We start from the raw sequence: 16,669 nt of genomic DNA, 5'->3' as shown, positions 1-16,669 counted from the left end.
CAGTCAGTGCTTTGAATAGGTGGTTCCAGTGCTAGCAGGGACTGAAAGACCCCATTTACAACATAGAAATGGGACAGGCATACAGTTTTCTCACCATATAGAAATCGTTTAGAAGTGATTTGTAACAATTAGAAATGTAAAGATTTATAAGCTTTAAACAAGAACTTTTCTTATTTTTTGCTATTTCAATTTTCTCTTTTTTTGTGTGAACTGTTTCACTTTGAATTGTAACTAAAGCTTTTAAAAAGGAAGATGTATTGTCTGTGGAATCATTTCAACACATCAGGCTTTGCCTGAATCCCATTTGCAAACTGGAGCTGCTGAACTTTGGTAATTTTGGGTAAACGCAGTCACATTATCCTCTCTCTACCAGGTGTCACAAGAATGAGTCTTAAGACATCATGAAGGTTTGGTGCAGCCACCCGTACTTTGTTCAAGGGCTACAAAGATGAGATTGAAATTGAACAGAGGTGAGTCCAAAACAGAACTGAAGTGATTGGGACAAGATGGCGGCTTTAAAGGCCAGTCAGGGACATGATGTCATAATCGGGGGCGGGGACTGGAAGTGATGACATCATCGGGCTGGGAGAAGGGTATTGCTGCATAGGAGATCCACAGGAAACAAACTCACTGGAGCTGCTGGTGTGTTGAGAACAGACATGAAGACCGCAGAATATTTGACAGACATCAGCAAACAAACAACAGAGGCTGATCTGTGGGTAGAAGGGGGGACAGGAATACATAAATAAATGATAAATAGTAATAAAAGTACTGTATATATAAACACATTTTTAGGGTTGTGTATTATAGAAGCAACAATTTAATTCTGACGATTTATTCAAAGTTTAAAATTGTAATAGGTTTATAGCCCGTGTTTAGTGTGACTTGTAGGCGACGATTTCATTTGGACATTCGAGTAAACAACAACAGTCAAACATTTGTTTTAATCTGACTGACTCGATCAAGTCAATCCATTAAAATGAGGCGGACACAAATTTGTATTCATATGTTCATTGAAATTTTCTTCAGATGTTGTTTAGTAACAATAAATATCTCATTTCCAAACTTTTACTATCATTTTTTCAGAAGCGCTAATCATAAATAAGGGTTTTAAAAATACACTGCAGTCTTAATAATGCACGACAGAGTGTTATAGTGTAAGATGTATTTTACGAATATGCACTCCGTCTCTTACAGTCACTTTATCTTGACCGTCCACCTTTAGAAATCACTCCCACCTCTCTTTTTACGTATCCATAAGGCAATTGGCTAAAGTGGTGACATGAATGACAAATAACACCGATTGGCGATTTGTTAAATAAAAACGTGATTGACCGCGAAGTTTAAATTTGCGATTGGCTGCTCAGTGCCTGATGTACAGAAATTTATTATACAGGTGCCTGTCATAAAATTAGAATATCATGACAAAGTTGATTTATTTCAGTAATTCCATTCAAAAAGTGAAACTTGTATATTAGATTCATTCATTACACACAGACTGATGTATTTCAAATGTTTATTTCTTTTAATTTTGATGATTATAACTGACAACTAATGAAAGTCCCAAATTCAGTATCTCGGAAAATTAGAATATCAATTAAGACCAATGCAAAAAAGGATTTTTAGAAATGTTGGCCAACTGAAAGGTATGAACATGAAAAGTATGAGCATGTACAGCACTCAATATTTAGTTGGGGCTCCTTTGGCCTGGATTACTGCAGCAATGCGGCGTGGCATGGAGTCGATCAGTCTGTGGCACTGCTCAGGTGTTAGGAGAGCCCATGTTGCCCTGATAGTGGCCTTCAGCTCTTCTGAATTGTTGGGTCTGGCGTATTGCATCTTCCTCTTCACAATACACCATAGATTTTCTGGCCAATCAAGAACAAGGATACCATGGTCCTTAAACCAGGTACTGGTAGCTTTGGCACTGTGTGCAGGTGCCAGGTCCTGTTGGAAAATGAAATCTGCATCTCCATAAAGTTCGTCAGCAGCAGGAAGCATGAAGTGCTCTAAAACTTCCTGGTAGACGGCTGCGTTGACCTTGGACCTCAGAAAACACAATGGACCAACACCAGCAGATGACATGGCACCCCAAACCATCACTGACTGTGGAAACTTTACACTGGACCTCAAGCAACGTGGATTCTGTGTGTTCTCCTCTCTTCCTCCAGACTCTGAGACCTTGATTTCTAAAGGAAATGCAAAATTTACTTTCATCAGAGAACATAACTTTGGACCACTCAGCAGCAGTCCAGTCCTTTTTGTCTTTAGCCCAGTCGAGACGCTTCTGACGCTGTCTCTTGTTCAAGAGTGGCTTGACACAAGGAATGCGACAGCTGAAACCCATGTCTTGCATACGTCTGTGTGTGGTGGTTCTTGAAGCACTGACTCCAGCTGCAGTCCACTCTTTGTGAATCTCCCCCACAGTTTTGTTTCACAATCCTCTCCAGGGTGCGGTTATCCCTATTGCTTGTACACTTTTTTCTACCACATCTTGTCCTTCCCTTCGCCTCTCTGTTAATGTGCTTGGACACAGAGCTCTGTGAACAGCCAGCCTCTTTAGCAATGACCTTTTGTGTCTTGCCCTCCTTGTGCAAGGTGTCAATGGTCGTCTTTTGGACAACTGTCAAGTCAGCAGTCTTCCCCATGATTGTGTAGCCTACAGAACTCGACTGAGAGACCATTTAAAGGCTTTTGCAGGTGTTTTGAGTTAATTAGCTGATTAGAGTGTGGCACCAGGTGTCTTCAATATTGAACCTTTTCACAATATTCTAATTTTCCGAGATACTGAATTTGGAACTTTCATTAGTTGTCAGTTATAATCATCAAAATTAAAAGAATTAAACATTTGAAATACATCAGTCAGTGTGTAATGAATGAATCTAATACACAAGTTTCACTTTTTGAATGGAATTACTGAAATAAATCAACTTTGTGATGATATTCTAATCTTATGACAGGCACCTGTATAATTGGGTGAAGTCAAAAATGATTTGTCACGCCCATTTTACTCCGGTCTGCTTTCACACACACTTTAGGCACACGTGACGGTTTGCGCTGGGCGTCTGAAAAGTCAGGCATGCGCAGTGCAAGACGTGGTGACGAGAAGGTAGCTTGAGGAATTGAAACAAATAAAACAATTCATTCGCGAAAAAAACGAGTCCGTATGGGAAAATGTCTGACAATTGCTTTACAGTGCCATTTGATGAATAGATGAGGCTCGATTAAAAAAAAAAAAACTCATCCGACAGACAGACGGGATTTGACCAAATAAACTTCATGGATAAAACTACAAAATGAACACAGAAAGTTTCGAGGAGATTCAAATGCAAAGAGCTGAACGCCGGACACGCTGTCAATAAAATGGTTCGCTGATGTTGTGTTGCGTAAAGTTGGCTATTTATTTAATTCCTAGGAACTTTATAGGGTAAACATCTCCGAACTCACCATAGCATCCGTAGTCTGAGTCTCGATCTGATTGTATGAGTGGTTACCTACCGGGTAACACATGTGACTAGTCTGGCAGTCGGCAAACATCTATACAAACATCTAAGCATATATACCACCCATACAATCAGATCGAGACTCAGACTACGGATGTCATGAATGTAATTACTCCGATCTCCAGGCTGTCAAATAAACGAACCACACGCCGTGGCGCAGCGTAAAGGGGCTTTGTCTCCAACACTGACGTCGAGGTTCGATCCCCGCCACGAGAGCTCTGGAATGTGAACGCCTGACGAGCCCAAATAAGTGCGAAACACGTGTCCCGTACTCTTTACATTATTTGACAGTAAACGATGTAATAGTTATACACGTTTTACACTTGACTTGAGCATTCCTAGTTTCCCTCCTCTTTCTTTCTCTGTCTCTGTTTACCATTCGTTTGCTCAGAGGTCGATGCGCTTGCTGTTTCCTAAGCAGCTCTTCTTTCTCCACCCTAGCAGCCCGCTGCTTGTCTTCTTTTCGCGTTAAAACGGATTTAAGTTAGTTTTTGTGTTGCAATTACTTAGTACGTTTTCTTTATTTTTTTCACTTAAGCTGGCACTGAAGTCTTCAATCTGCCTCAAGAATGATTTACGATATGAAGAGGTAGGGGAAGAGACGGCGAAAGTGCTCGGGAATGAGAACGGCGCCTGTACGCATGCACCGCATGGCTGCCCTGCAGCACGTTGCCGAGAGTTGATACTACAATAAATAAAAACATAAAGAAGAATAACCTTGGCGGTCAATCATCACCCCAATAGCGGACAGTAGACGTCACGTTGTAGCTACAGGTGATTTTAAATCCTGGACAGACTAATGGAGAGCCAAGGTAGCGGATTCTAGAAGAAGATTTATACAGTGGTGTGCAAAAGTACTTTAAAGTCATCATAAACGTTATCTTTGGAGTTTGTCTTCTTCAGTTGAATATCTACACAAAATGCTTTATTTGGACTTTTGGAAATGTATTGTTCCAGCGTAGGAGTTTACATTAAAAACACTGAAAGGATGTGGACAGATCTTTGGTCAAGAAGACAACTGGGATGACTTTCAAGGGGACTGAATACTTTTGCACCCCATTGTAAAAATAACACAAAGTATATGTGGTGATCTTCTCGCAAAGAGAATCTCAAACATAAAAATAATTTTAAAAAAGTGAAAATAAATAAACCATTTGCTTAAAGTTGTTGCAGGCTGAGGTAGCCAATGACATCGGAGTAAACTTGTGTTTCAATTTTTGACGACCCTGGAGGCCCTGAACTGTCGCATTATCAGGAGACAATGGAGTTCTGTCACAGACGGGCATCTTGCAGGGACTGAGCTGACAGGTTAAACCCAGTGGTTCCCAACCGTTTTTTGGCCCCACCTAGGCCTCTCGAAAATCATGATGTCCCCCACTGTAACATATACCTTATTATTCAAAAAGTCAGCTCCTACTCACGTGGAGGAAGCCCATAATGTCATTAATTTGGTCTAAAACAAGCTTCCAAAGAACATGGAAACAAAAGAGGGAAAGGATACTGACAAAGAAATCACTCAGAAATTGTTATATATATATATATACACACACACTGCTCACAAAAATTAAAGGAACACTTTAAAGAAACACATTAGATGCATCAGATCTCAATATGAAGTTGGATATCTATACAAATAACGACAGGGCAATGTCTTAGGAACAAAAGGATGCCAAGTCTTTTAATGGAAATAAAAGTTTTCTGCCTACAGAGGGCTCAATTGTGTAGACACCCTAAAATCAGAGTGAAATGAAGATGTGGCAGGCTAGTCCATTTTTTCAAAAACTTAATTTCTGCTACTCAAAATGCTTTTCAGTATCTTGTGTGGCCCCCACGAGCTTGTATGCATGCTTGACAACGTCGGGGCATGCTCCTAATGAGACGACGGATGGTGTCTTGTGGCATTTCCTCCCAGATCTGTATGAGGGCATCCCTGAGCTGTTGTACAGTCTGAGGAGCAACCTGGCGGCGCCTAATGGACCGAAACATAATGTCCCACAGATGTTCTATTGGGTTTAAGTCAGGGGATCGTGAAGGCCATTCAATTGTTTCAATTCCTTCATCCTCCAGGTACTGCCTGCATACTCTTGCCACATGAGGCCGGGCATTGTCATGCATTAGGAGGAAACCAGGACCTACTGCACCAGCGTAGGGTCTGACAATGGGTCCAAGGATTTCATCCTGATACCTAATGGCAGTCAAGGTGTCTTTGTCTAGCTTGTAGAAGTCTGTGCGTCCCTCCATGGATATGCCTCCCCAGACCATCACTGACCCACCACCAAACTGGTCTTGCCGAATGATGTTACAGACAGCATAACATTCTCCATGGCTTCAGCAGACCCTTCAACGTCTGTCACATGTGCTCAGGGTGAACCTGCTCTCATCTGTGAAAAACACAGGGTGCCATTGGTGGACCTGACAATTCTGGTATTCTATGGCGAATGCCAATCGAGCTGCATGCTGCTGGGCAGTGAGCTCAGGGCCCATTTGAGGACATGGGGCCCTTGGGTCACCCTCATGAAGTCTGTTTCTGATTGTTTGGTCAGAGACATTCACACCAGTGGCCTGCTGGAGGTCATTTTGTAGGGCTCTGGCAGTGCTCATCCTGTTCCTCCTTGCCCAAAGGAGCAGATACTGGTCCTGCTGATGGGTTATGGACCTTCTATGGCCCTCTCCAGCTCTCCTAGAGTAACTGCTTGTCTCCTAGAATCTCCTCCATGCCCTTGAGACTGTGCAGGGACACACAGCAAACCTTCTGGCAATGACACGTATTGATGTGCCATCCGGGAGAAGTTGGACTACCTGTGCAACCTCTGTAGGGTCCAGGTATCACCTCATGCTACCAGTAGTGACACTGACTGTAGCCAAATGCAAAACTAGTGAAGAAACAGTCAGAAAAGATGAGGAGGGAAAAAATGTCAGTGGCCTCCAACTGTTAAACCATTCCTGTTTTGGGGGTCATCTCATTGTTGCCCCTCTAGTGCATCTGTTGTTAATTTCATTAACACCACAGCAGCTGAAACTGATTAACAACCCCCTCTGCTACTTAACTGACCAGATTAACATCCCATAAGTTTCATTGACTTTATGCTATACTCTGATTAAAAAGTGTTCCTTTAATTCTTTTGAGCAGTATACAATGATGTAGTAAACAGTATTCATAAATATAAAACTTTAATGGCCGCTTTTTCTGTAATATTTTGATCATTTTCTATTTTTGTTATACAGTGGAACCTCAGTTTGCGAGCATAATTCGTTCCGGAAACGTGCTCGCAGTCCAAAGCAAGTGAATTTCCTCATAAGAAATAATGGAAACTCAGATGATTTGTTCCACAACCCAAAACTATTCATATAAAAATGATTAATACAAAATATAAAATGAAAACACATAAAACAAATTAACCAGAACTTTACCTTTGAAAAGAATCATGGCTGGTGTGAGTGAGTTTCTAAACTCATGTGGGATTCCACCCAACGGGACGACACGCGGAAGAGCGTCTCAAAGCAATCGCAGTCTCCCATCGCGGTAGCAGTTCGCTGTAAAAAGCGAATTCAGAAAGATCGCTGACATGCTATAAGCGCCTGCCGTCAGTGGGTGATACAAGGAACATTATAAATGCGCAGGGCACAGTACTGCTTGGCCACGACCGTGCCTGACTGCTGTGTCTGTGTATAGGAGAGTGGCAGATCTCGATACAATAAGAAACCGCGCTGTTGCTGTTTCTAGCTGAGTAAAGCTGGTAGTGCAAGACGGGGACTCGCTCGCACGCACGCGCAGTCACAATGCTGTAGTAAATAAACAGTATACGCTCGTACGGATGATGACTATATGAGTGAGGCACGCCGACTCAGACGGAGAATAGGAGACGATTGCCAGAGCGAGATAAGGAGAGAGAGAGAAGAACCATCAGCTCAGTTATGATTACATGACGCTCAGCAGACAAAGCGTACACGAACTACTCGTATTGCAAGACGTCGCTCATTTATCAAGTCAAAATTTATTACAAATTTTAGCTCATCTTGCAAAACACTCGTAAACCAAGTTACTCACAAACCGAGGTTCCACTGTATTGCAAAATTTTCTAATCATTGTTACAATTCATATTAATTTGATGGAAAAAACGATTTCTAAGCTGAAAAACCCAAGTCGGTTGTAAAATCATAAATTAAAGGGTTCTTCACCATCCCTTCTGTGTTTATATAAATATATAAATGTCTCTCTTAAAAATAAAAATTATTTATTTTTTCTATCTTTTTTAACAGTGAATTTCTGTTTTTTCGTTTTTATAAATTGTTTGACGTACCTAAATTCTCGAATTGCCCCCCAGTGGGCCGTGCGCTTCACGTTGGGAATCACCAGGTTAAACCCAACTTGAGCGCTAAACAATATGACAACTTGAAAGAAAACGGCATCTTTATACGTGCAAAATATTGTGTCGTGGACATTTTTAGTGAGTAATGCAAAATTGTTAAATATAGTGACAAAAAAATTAAAGATACTAAATGGAAAAATGGCAACAAAAAAAAAAAAAACTAGAATTATGTAAAAGTAAAAAAAAAAAAAATGAAAAACTAAATCTAAAGAATATCTTAGAATATCCAGAGGAGGCCGGGGTGGGTCCACGTCTCGGGGGTCCCCTTCATGGAGTTTGCCTGTTCTCCTCATGTCTGGGTGGGTTAGACAAGCTGGCATTGTGTGTGTGTGTGCGTGTGTCCCGCCTCTCTTTCCAGATGTTGTGCCCCATGACTGCTCCGATTGGCTCCAGCTGCCCTCTGACCCTGACTTGGAGAAGCAGGTTAGGAAGAAGGACAGATGGACGCTGTGCTGAAAAGTTTCCACTCACTCATCTAACAGTCATGCAGGACAGGGCACCCTTGGACTTGCAGTGACTTTCACATCTGGTGTTTCCTGTACCATCAGAGTGATTGCACAACACATCTTTATTACAAAAAAAAAAAAATGACATTTATGTTTTTCTAAAACCATCATAGGGTAAAAATTACACATACAAGGTCAAAAATATCCACGTAACACACGTCATAATTGGTTAAATGTCTCATTTAGTTAGATAAACTGATTATTTTTTGCCAACACTCCCATCTGTACTTTAATTATTTTAGGCATATGATATTAGAAACAAATGTGTAACTTTTTCTCCTGCCTGTTCCGGTGCTGTCTTGTTCCCTGAGGTCGTGGCTATTGAAGGTGGTGTAACATATGAGGGTTACAGCAGGGATTTAGGGACGTTTCATTAAGGTCTGCATAACAAAAGGGAGAACAAGGCCAACCCAGGACTCTAACACAACAAACCAACAGTAAAGAACTAAAAACAAGCAGCAGAGAAGGTTTACACTTTCATTCATACCTTACAGAGTGTGGACACTAGAGGGCACTGTCGCTCCACTGATCCAACAGGCAGCCATTGAGGACACAAGTTTAAAAGACTCGTTTCATTTGTGGTGGGCTGGCACCAGTGCTGGATTAACCATATAAGCAAAGTAAGCACACGCTTAGGGCATCAAGGGTAAAGGGGGCAACACACAAATTTTTCATGGCCGAATTTATCGCATAAAGTATTGAATTAATTACAGTTACTGTATAGCCATTTTCAAAATGTCATGAAGAATGAATAACGCCTCCCTATGTCGTCACTGTTCGTAGATGGCGCCTTACACCGTGCGTTCTGCATACTGGTGCCACCTACGATGGGGAATTCCCGTTTCATGGCGATTCCCTTAAACGCCATGTTATGTCAAAATATTGTGAAAATAATTCGATTCCAAACAATGTTTTTATATTTTTAAATACTAGTTAATAGTTGATTAACAATTACTATCACGTAATTTTTGTGTTCCGTGAATTATCTGTTATTGAACTTAAAATAAATTTCTATTGCGTAGAAAGCGTTATTTTCTGTTTTAAGCAAAAACAAAAAAATCGCCCCAGTTTGAGGAAAAAAATATTCTGGTAAGTCCTATTTCATTCTATTCTTGGATATTTTTAAATTCATTTACATTATGTAAAAGTGAAAATCGTACCGTTTCATTTATGTGCGCCATAAGTTCAGTGCAACAGAAAATGTAAAAACAAGATTCAGTCATGCAGAACTTTATAAAATAATTTTCGAAGACAATATTGAGTTTGCTTTTCCAAATGTGGACATTGCCTTTCGTATATTTTTAACATTACTGGTCACAAACTACTCAGCTGAGCGCTCATTTTCTCGGTTGAATTAATTTATTAAAAATCCCCTCAGAACAACTATATGCACCAAGGCAGGCTGGATGCCTTATCTCTGTTATGTACAGAAGCAGATGTGTTATGTAAGGTTGATTATGAAGATCTAATCAAAGAGTCTGCAAGTAGTAGAAAGTTAAGATAAAAATAAAATGAAGCATACGAAAATAAATATTTTCCTTCTCACTATAAGTATGTTTTTTTTAATTTCGAATTTTCAATAATACAATTTTATTTTCTAGGCTAGTTTGTTATTGTTTTAATATTTTGAATTACTAGTGTAAGGGGGCACCAAAATTTCTTAAGATTTCTTATTCCGGCCCTGGCTGGCACCCTGTGTTGGCAGGGATTGGCTCCAGCAGACCCCCGTGGCCCTGTAGTTAGGATATAGCGGGATGGAAAATGACTGACTGACTCGTTTCATTCTTTAAATTCTTCACACTGCTTTCCGCCACCACAGCCACAAATGAATAAGCAACACTGGCCACAAGTATTCTTTCTTTCTTTCTTTCTAACTCTTTCTCCACAAAAGCTTTGCCCACCTTCTACACGACGCTGGCTTGTCGACTGGTTTTAAGGTGGTCTCTTTTTATTTGTCCAACCCTGAAGTGCGTCTGCTCTTCCGCCCACATGACCTGACAGCAGTACCCACGGCACCCAACAGGGCTGAGATACAGAACTCCAAGTCCCATGGTGCACCGCTGTAAACCAGAGGCGCTGCCCTCTAGTGTCTTGGGGGAGGCAGTGCCCTAACAAAGCTGCCTACCCCCATCATTTCATACCTGGGGGCGTCCCGACCAATTAGAGCTGCTGGCTGCCGTCTCTTTCAAGAGTAACTTAAGATTCCCAAATATTCCAAAAAAAAAAAAAGAAGCAAAGGAGTGGCACCATAACCCTGACACCACCTGGATAGGCAGCAGTTGATCCTGTTAGAAGATCCATTATGTCTGGACTGCCAGTTGGCTCTTTGTCTTCATAAGCTGACTGGTCTCTAGTTCGATGAAGAGAACGGCAGAGACATTGGGCTTCTTTGTTAGCCTAAATGTAAACCAGCCTTGTGCTTCTTTAACACCTCTCTTGGACCAAAGGGACTTCGTACAGCAAGGTCGACTCCCGTGGCTCTGCCGTCATGTCTTTTAACCAGTTTAGCTAGGACTTCTGTTCTTCAGGATTTCTACCACTCCAGCCCTCCACTGCAAACCTTTCAGATTAATTTAAGGTTCCTAAAAATGCCCAAAAGAAGCAAATGAGTGTGACAACAGAATACTAATACGAGCTGGATAGGCAGCAGGGGGTCTCGTTAGAAGTCGAAACATCCAATACGCTTAGACCACCAGGTGGCGCTTTATCTTAATCAGCTGACTGGTCTTTGGTCCAACGTGTTCTATGGATGGATGGATGGATGGATGGGCGGAATGAGAGACACTCGGGGCTTCACAATTAGCGTACATTTATTGCGCTTCCTTAGCACACCTCTTGGACACAAAGGGACTTCATGGTGCAAAGCTGATTCTCTTGATCCAGACGTCACGTCCTTTGACCAGTTCTGTTTTGGCACAACTTATGTACTTGAAAATTTCCAGCCCTCCACTGCAGCCCCCTAGACGGAGTTGTGCTTGCAACTTGCCAATAGAGTTTAACATTCAACATTTAAGATTGTTTATTTGTCACAAACATGGTTATACACATACAAGTATAGAAAATTATAATCTTAACTTGACGATTTACATATATTCAAAGAGAATCCTAAGCACGTATCAAAATAAGCATTGCATCGTAGTGCACGTTAATACAGTGCCATCACCTGGGCTGGAACCAACGTCATTATTGGTGCTGGAACCAAAATGACATCTTCATGGGCACCGGAACCGTACGGGATTTCCTGTGGATGGTCTGCAAGGGACTGAGAGAGAAAGTCAGTGCACCTCGCCAACCCCTGCCTCCCATGCACACATTTGACAATATATTAAAAATCTCTATCTATCTATCTATCTCTCTATCCCTATCTCCCATCCATCCATCACCCAACCCACTATATCCTAACTACAGGGTCATGGGGGTCTGCTGGAGCCAGCACTGGGCGCAAGGCAGGAAACCAACCCCGGGCAGGGCGCCAGCCCTCCGCAGAATACACACACACACACACACACACTCACTCTAGAGACAATTTTAGAATCGCCAATGCACCTAACCTGCATGTGTTTGGACTGTGGGAGGAAACCCACGCAGACACGGGAAGAGAACTTGCAAACTCCACGCAGGGAGGACCCGGGAAGTGAACCAGACGGTCTCCTAACTGTGAGGCAGCAGCGTGACCACTGCACCACCCTATTTCTATCTAAATCTATGTAGATCTCTCTCTATCTGTCTATCTCAATAGATCTATCTATATCTCTTTATCTATATCCATCTTTCTATTATAAAAATAAATCCTGGGAGGGAGACTAGGGAGGCGAGACGTGATCTTCTCAGAAGACAATTTGATGTCCTGCGAGACAACATTTAAAACAAGTTCACGGACATCTAACCTAGCAGTTGTTGGAATGCTTTTGGCAGACACACTTCATGTGCTCCCAGCTCTTAAAACAACGAGAAGCGACAAACAGAACACGCAGCTCGCCAGCAGCAGCAGGCGGGCAGCAGATCATCCGACTGCTTCTCCTTAGCATGTTTTCAGCCAATCAAACCCCCCAAACACATCTATTTATTTATATCCGTCTCTATCTATATGTATACTGTATATGTATATCTTTATCTCTGAAACAGCACTGAAAACCTTCAATTTCTTAAATAACTGGCCAGCCCTTTAGCTACAAAACGATGCCCATATGTGTGACACTTGATTATGCCCCTTGTCCTAAAACATCGAGTGTCTTGTTCGGGACAAGAGTGCCCCCATCTCCACTTCGACACCACATGCAGCGAGATGTTGGATGACGTCATTTTCAAGCATGCTGATAAAGCCAACAACTATTTTCCCCAACTTGTTGACGTCGTCTACACATGACCAGAACATATCCCAGTCTGCGCCATTGAGCGAGTCCTGCGGCGTGGCTTCTGATTGGACAGACAAGAGCTTTACCTCCATCGTGACCGGAGCTACCGGCTGAAACACTTGTTTTTAATCCTGGCTCAAGGAGAACACGCTGTGGTCTGATCTCCCCACCGGCAGTTGTGAAACAGCTTTGTAGCGCTACTTGTACAGCGTGTCACGGTGATCCAGTGCGTTAGCTCCTCTGCTTGTACTCACAATGTGTTGATAAAGTTTCATCATAGCTTAATATAAAACATAACATGGGGTCAGTTTATACTGGTTTTGATCTGGTAGTTTCCGAATAGCACACACCCAATGCCCAAACTCTTCACCTATCTTGTTTATTCACGTACATGGGATATATTTGAAAGACAGTGTATAAATAAAATGTATTGTTACATCAATATTTTTACTTGAATAAACTGGCTAAAATAGATTATTCAAAAGCTAGGAATTATCCTGCTAGAAACATCACAATCATTAAACTCCTCCAATAAATGGAAGCTGAGGAGAATTCAGCTGGCTCTACTGAATCATTCTCAACAATGAACAGGGAATGACCAATGGTCGTATTCTTGATTAAAATTTTCAATCAATGTTTATCAGGCGGTCTTATTTCTTTTTCTTATTGACAGGATATTGTAAAGAACATACATATTTACAAATAGGCTAACTTATTTAAACATAAAATACATTTTTTAAACCAATGACTCTAATCAAATTAAATGGCAATCCTATTTTCAGGAAAAAAAAAAAAGTCTTCCTTGATAAAGAGAAGGAGATTTTTGGGGGTAATAAGTTGCAGTAAGAGGTCATGTGGCACCTAAGAAGTGTGGGGCTTACTAATCAAACAAATCACCAGGACCAGATAATATTTACCCTCGAGTTCTATAACCCCTTGACACATTTTTAGGAAGTCACTGCGCACTGGAAAGATTCCAAAGGACTAGAAAATGGCAAATATCATCCCATTATATAAAAAGGGTGACAGGGCAGATCCAAGCAACTATAGGCCAGTAAGCTTAACAAGCATCACAGGAAAATTAATGGAAGGAATTATTAAGGACAAGATTGAGCAGCACATGGCAAGGACAGGAGTTATTAGGAACAGTCAGCATGGGTTCAGAAGAGGGAGGTCGTGTTTTACTAACATGTTGGAATTCTATGAGGAGGCAACAAAAAGGATACGATCAAATTATATATATATATATATATATATATATATATATTAGTCACACACATGCACTTAGGAGGCAGTCAACAAACCCTGAGGTGAGTGAAAAATCGCAAGATGAAGGGTTGTTTGATGGTACTAACGCCTCTCTCTCCTTCTCATTAGAACCAAACAAGAAAAATAAGTCCATTCACTTACCTTCACAACTTCCTGATTCACAAAATGGCCGCCAAACGTCACTTCCACTCCCGTCTCCCGATTGATGACGTCACATTCGTCTGTCAGTTCGGACGTCATCCCCTGTCACATCACTTCCATCAGCCAGTTTTTTGTATAAATAAGACCATGTTCCAGATGTATACTGTCAAAATACTTTGGTTTTAATCAATTGCTATTTTTCGTTTTGTCTGCAGGACATTATACAGGGTGACTCCTCAGTTCTTTTTTTTTTACTTTGTGGTTATCCTTTATTTTTCGAAATACATACATACATAATTTAGATAGGAATATAAGTAACAAGCTGGTTAAATTTGCAGATGATACCAAGATAGGTGGATTATCAGATAATTTGGAATCCGTTATATCATCACAGAAGGACTTGGATAGCAGACCGGCTTGGGCAGATGAAATTTAATGTCAGGAAATGTAAAGAATTACACATAGGAAATAAAAATGTTAAGTCTGAATACACAATGGGAGCACTGAAAATCGAGAGTACACCTTACAAGAAGGATTTAGGAGTTAGATATTTAGAGCGAATTTGCAAGTGCCAACCGTCTGATTCCTTACCTGCAAACAAAACCTCAGTCAGACGATTCTCTCGATCACTTGAGTAACAACACATTTATATCAGAATTGATCAATTGTTTAATACAATCTGTTATAGGAATCATTTTAAACAAAATATATAAACATAACATTAAACAAATGCATTTTTATCCACTTGTACATTTAACATATTAGTCAAATAAATCTAACTTTATAAAAAAACTATTATAACTTCAAACACATCCAATATTTGCTTCCAACTTTATTTTAAACACGCACTTTTTAACCGCTCATTGACTGCACCGGGTATGTGTCCCTCTCTGATTCTTTTGAGTCTGAAGTGAATTAGTGACAAAGAACAAGGAAAACATTTTCCATTCATTTGATTTGCAAACTGAATCATTTTCCATGAACAAAGTGTTTGATGATTCTCAAACCGAAATACTACTCAAGAACGAGGCAGATGATTCTTGTTCACGTGATTCTTTAAGTGAATCATTACCCGCGAACAAGGCAAACAATTCCCATTCATTTGAGTTGTTAACAGAAGCATTACATATGAATGAGGTGCTTGATGATTTGCCAACTGAATTACTACTCAAGAACGAGGCAGACAATTCTCCTTTATTTGATTCTCAAATCAAGTTTATTACTCGAGAATGAGGCAGAGGGTTTCTGTTTATTTTATTCCCTATCTGAATCATTCCCCCCCACGAACAAGGCAAACAATTCCCTTTCATTTGAGTTGTTAACAGAATCATTACCCACAATCAAGGTGTTTTGCTTGACGATTCTAATACTGAATTACTACCCGAGAACAAGGCAGACAGTTCTTGTTCATTTGATTCCCTACCTGCATCATTATCCACAAACCAGGCAATCGATACCCATTCATTTGAGTTGCAAACTGAATCATTACCCATCAATATGGCTTGACAATTCTCACACTGAATTACTACCTGAGAACAAAAGCAGACAATTTGTTAATTTAATTCCCAATCTGAATCATTATCCACAAACCAGACAATCGATTCCCATTCATTTGATTTGTGAACTGAATCATTACCCATGAACAAAGTGTTTGCTTGATGATTCTCATTCATTTGATTCTCAAACCAAATTACTACTTGAGAACGAGGCAGATGATTCTTGAGCATGCGAATCGCCAATTGAATCATTACCCGTGAACAAGTCAAAAAATTCCCATTCATCCGAGTTGCAAACTAAATCATTACCCATGAATGAGGTGCTTGACGAGTCGCACACTGAATTACTACATGAAAACGAGGCAAACAATTCTCATTGATTTTACTCTAAAACTGAACTACTACTTGAGAAAGAGGCAGACCCATCAATGAAATGTTTGACGATTATTTGATTCTCAAACCGAATTACTACTTGAGAACGAGGCAGACGATTCTTGTTCATGCGATTCTCAAACTGAAACATTACCCGCAAACGATTCCCATTCAAACTGCAAACTGAATCATTACCCATCAATAAGGTGCTTGACGATTCTCAAACTGAATCACAACTTGAAAACGAGGCAGACAATCGCATTCATTTCATTCTCAAACCAAATTACTACTTGAGAACGAGGCAGGCAGTTCTTGTTCATTGGATTCACTATCGGAATCATTAAGTCGGCTTTCTTTCTAACCTGTTTGTCATACATTTCAGTGATAGACGTCTGCTACGAACCAATCATTTTACTGCTAACTTTTATAATTTATTAAGATGGTTTATATTCTTACTGCTGAGGTTGTCAAACCAACAGATAAAAGCAAATATAACAATTGATTCAATAAATTACTTACAAAAAGCGTCATTCTGGTTTGGTCCAATTTAAAACAATTGAGCTATCTAACAAAGAAAAGTCGTAGCTGCCCCTCTCTTACTGATTTGCGCTGTGTTAAGATCAAGTTTGTACTCGATGGTTGTTCGTATTGCTCTAC

This window comes from Polypterus senegalus, chromosome 8, assembly GCF_016835505.1.
Source record: "Polypterus senegalus isolate Bchr_013 chromosome 8, ASM1683550v1, whole genome shotgun sequence".
NCBI lineage: Eukaryota > Metazoa > Chordata > Cladistia > Polypteriformes > Polypteridae > Polypterus > Polypterus senegalus.
This window is presented reverse-complemented; position numbering follows the sequence as displayed.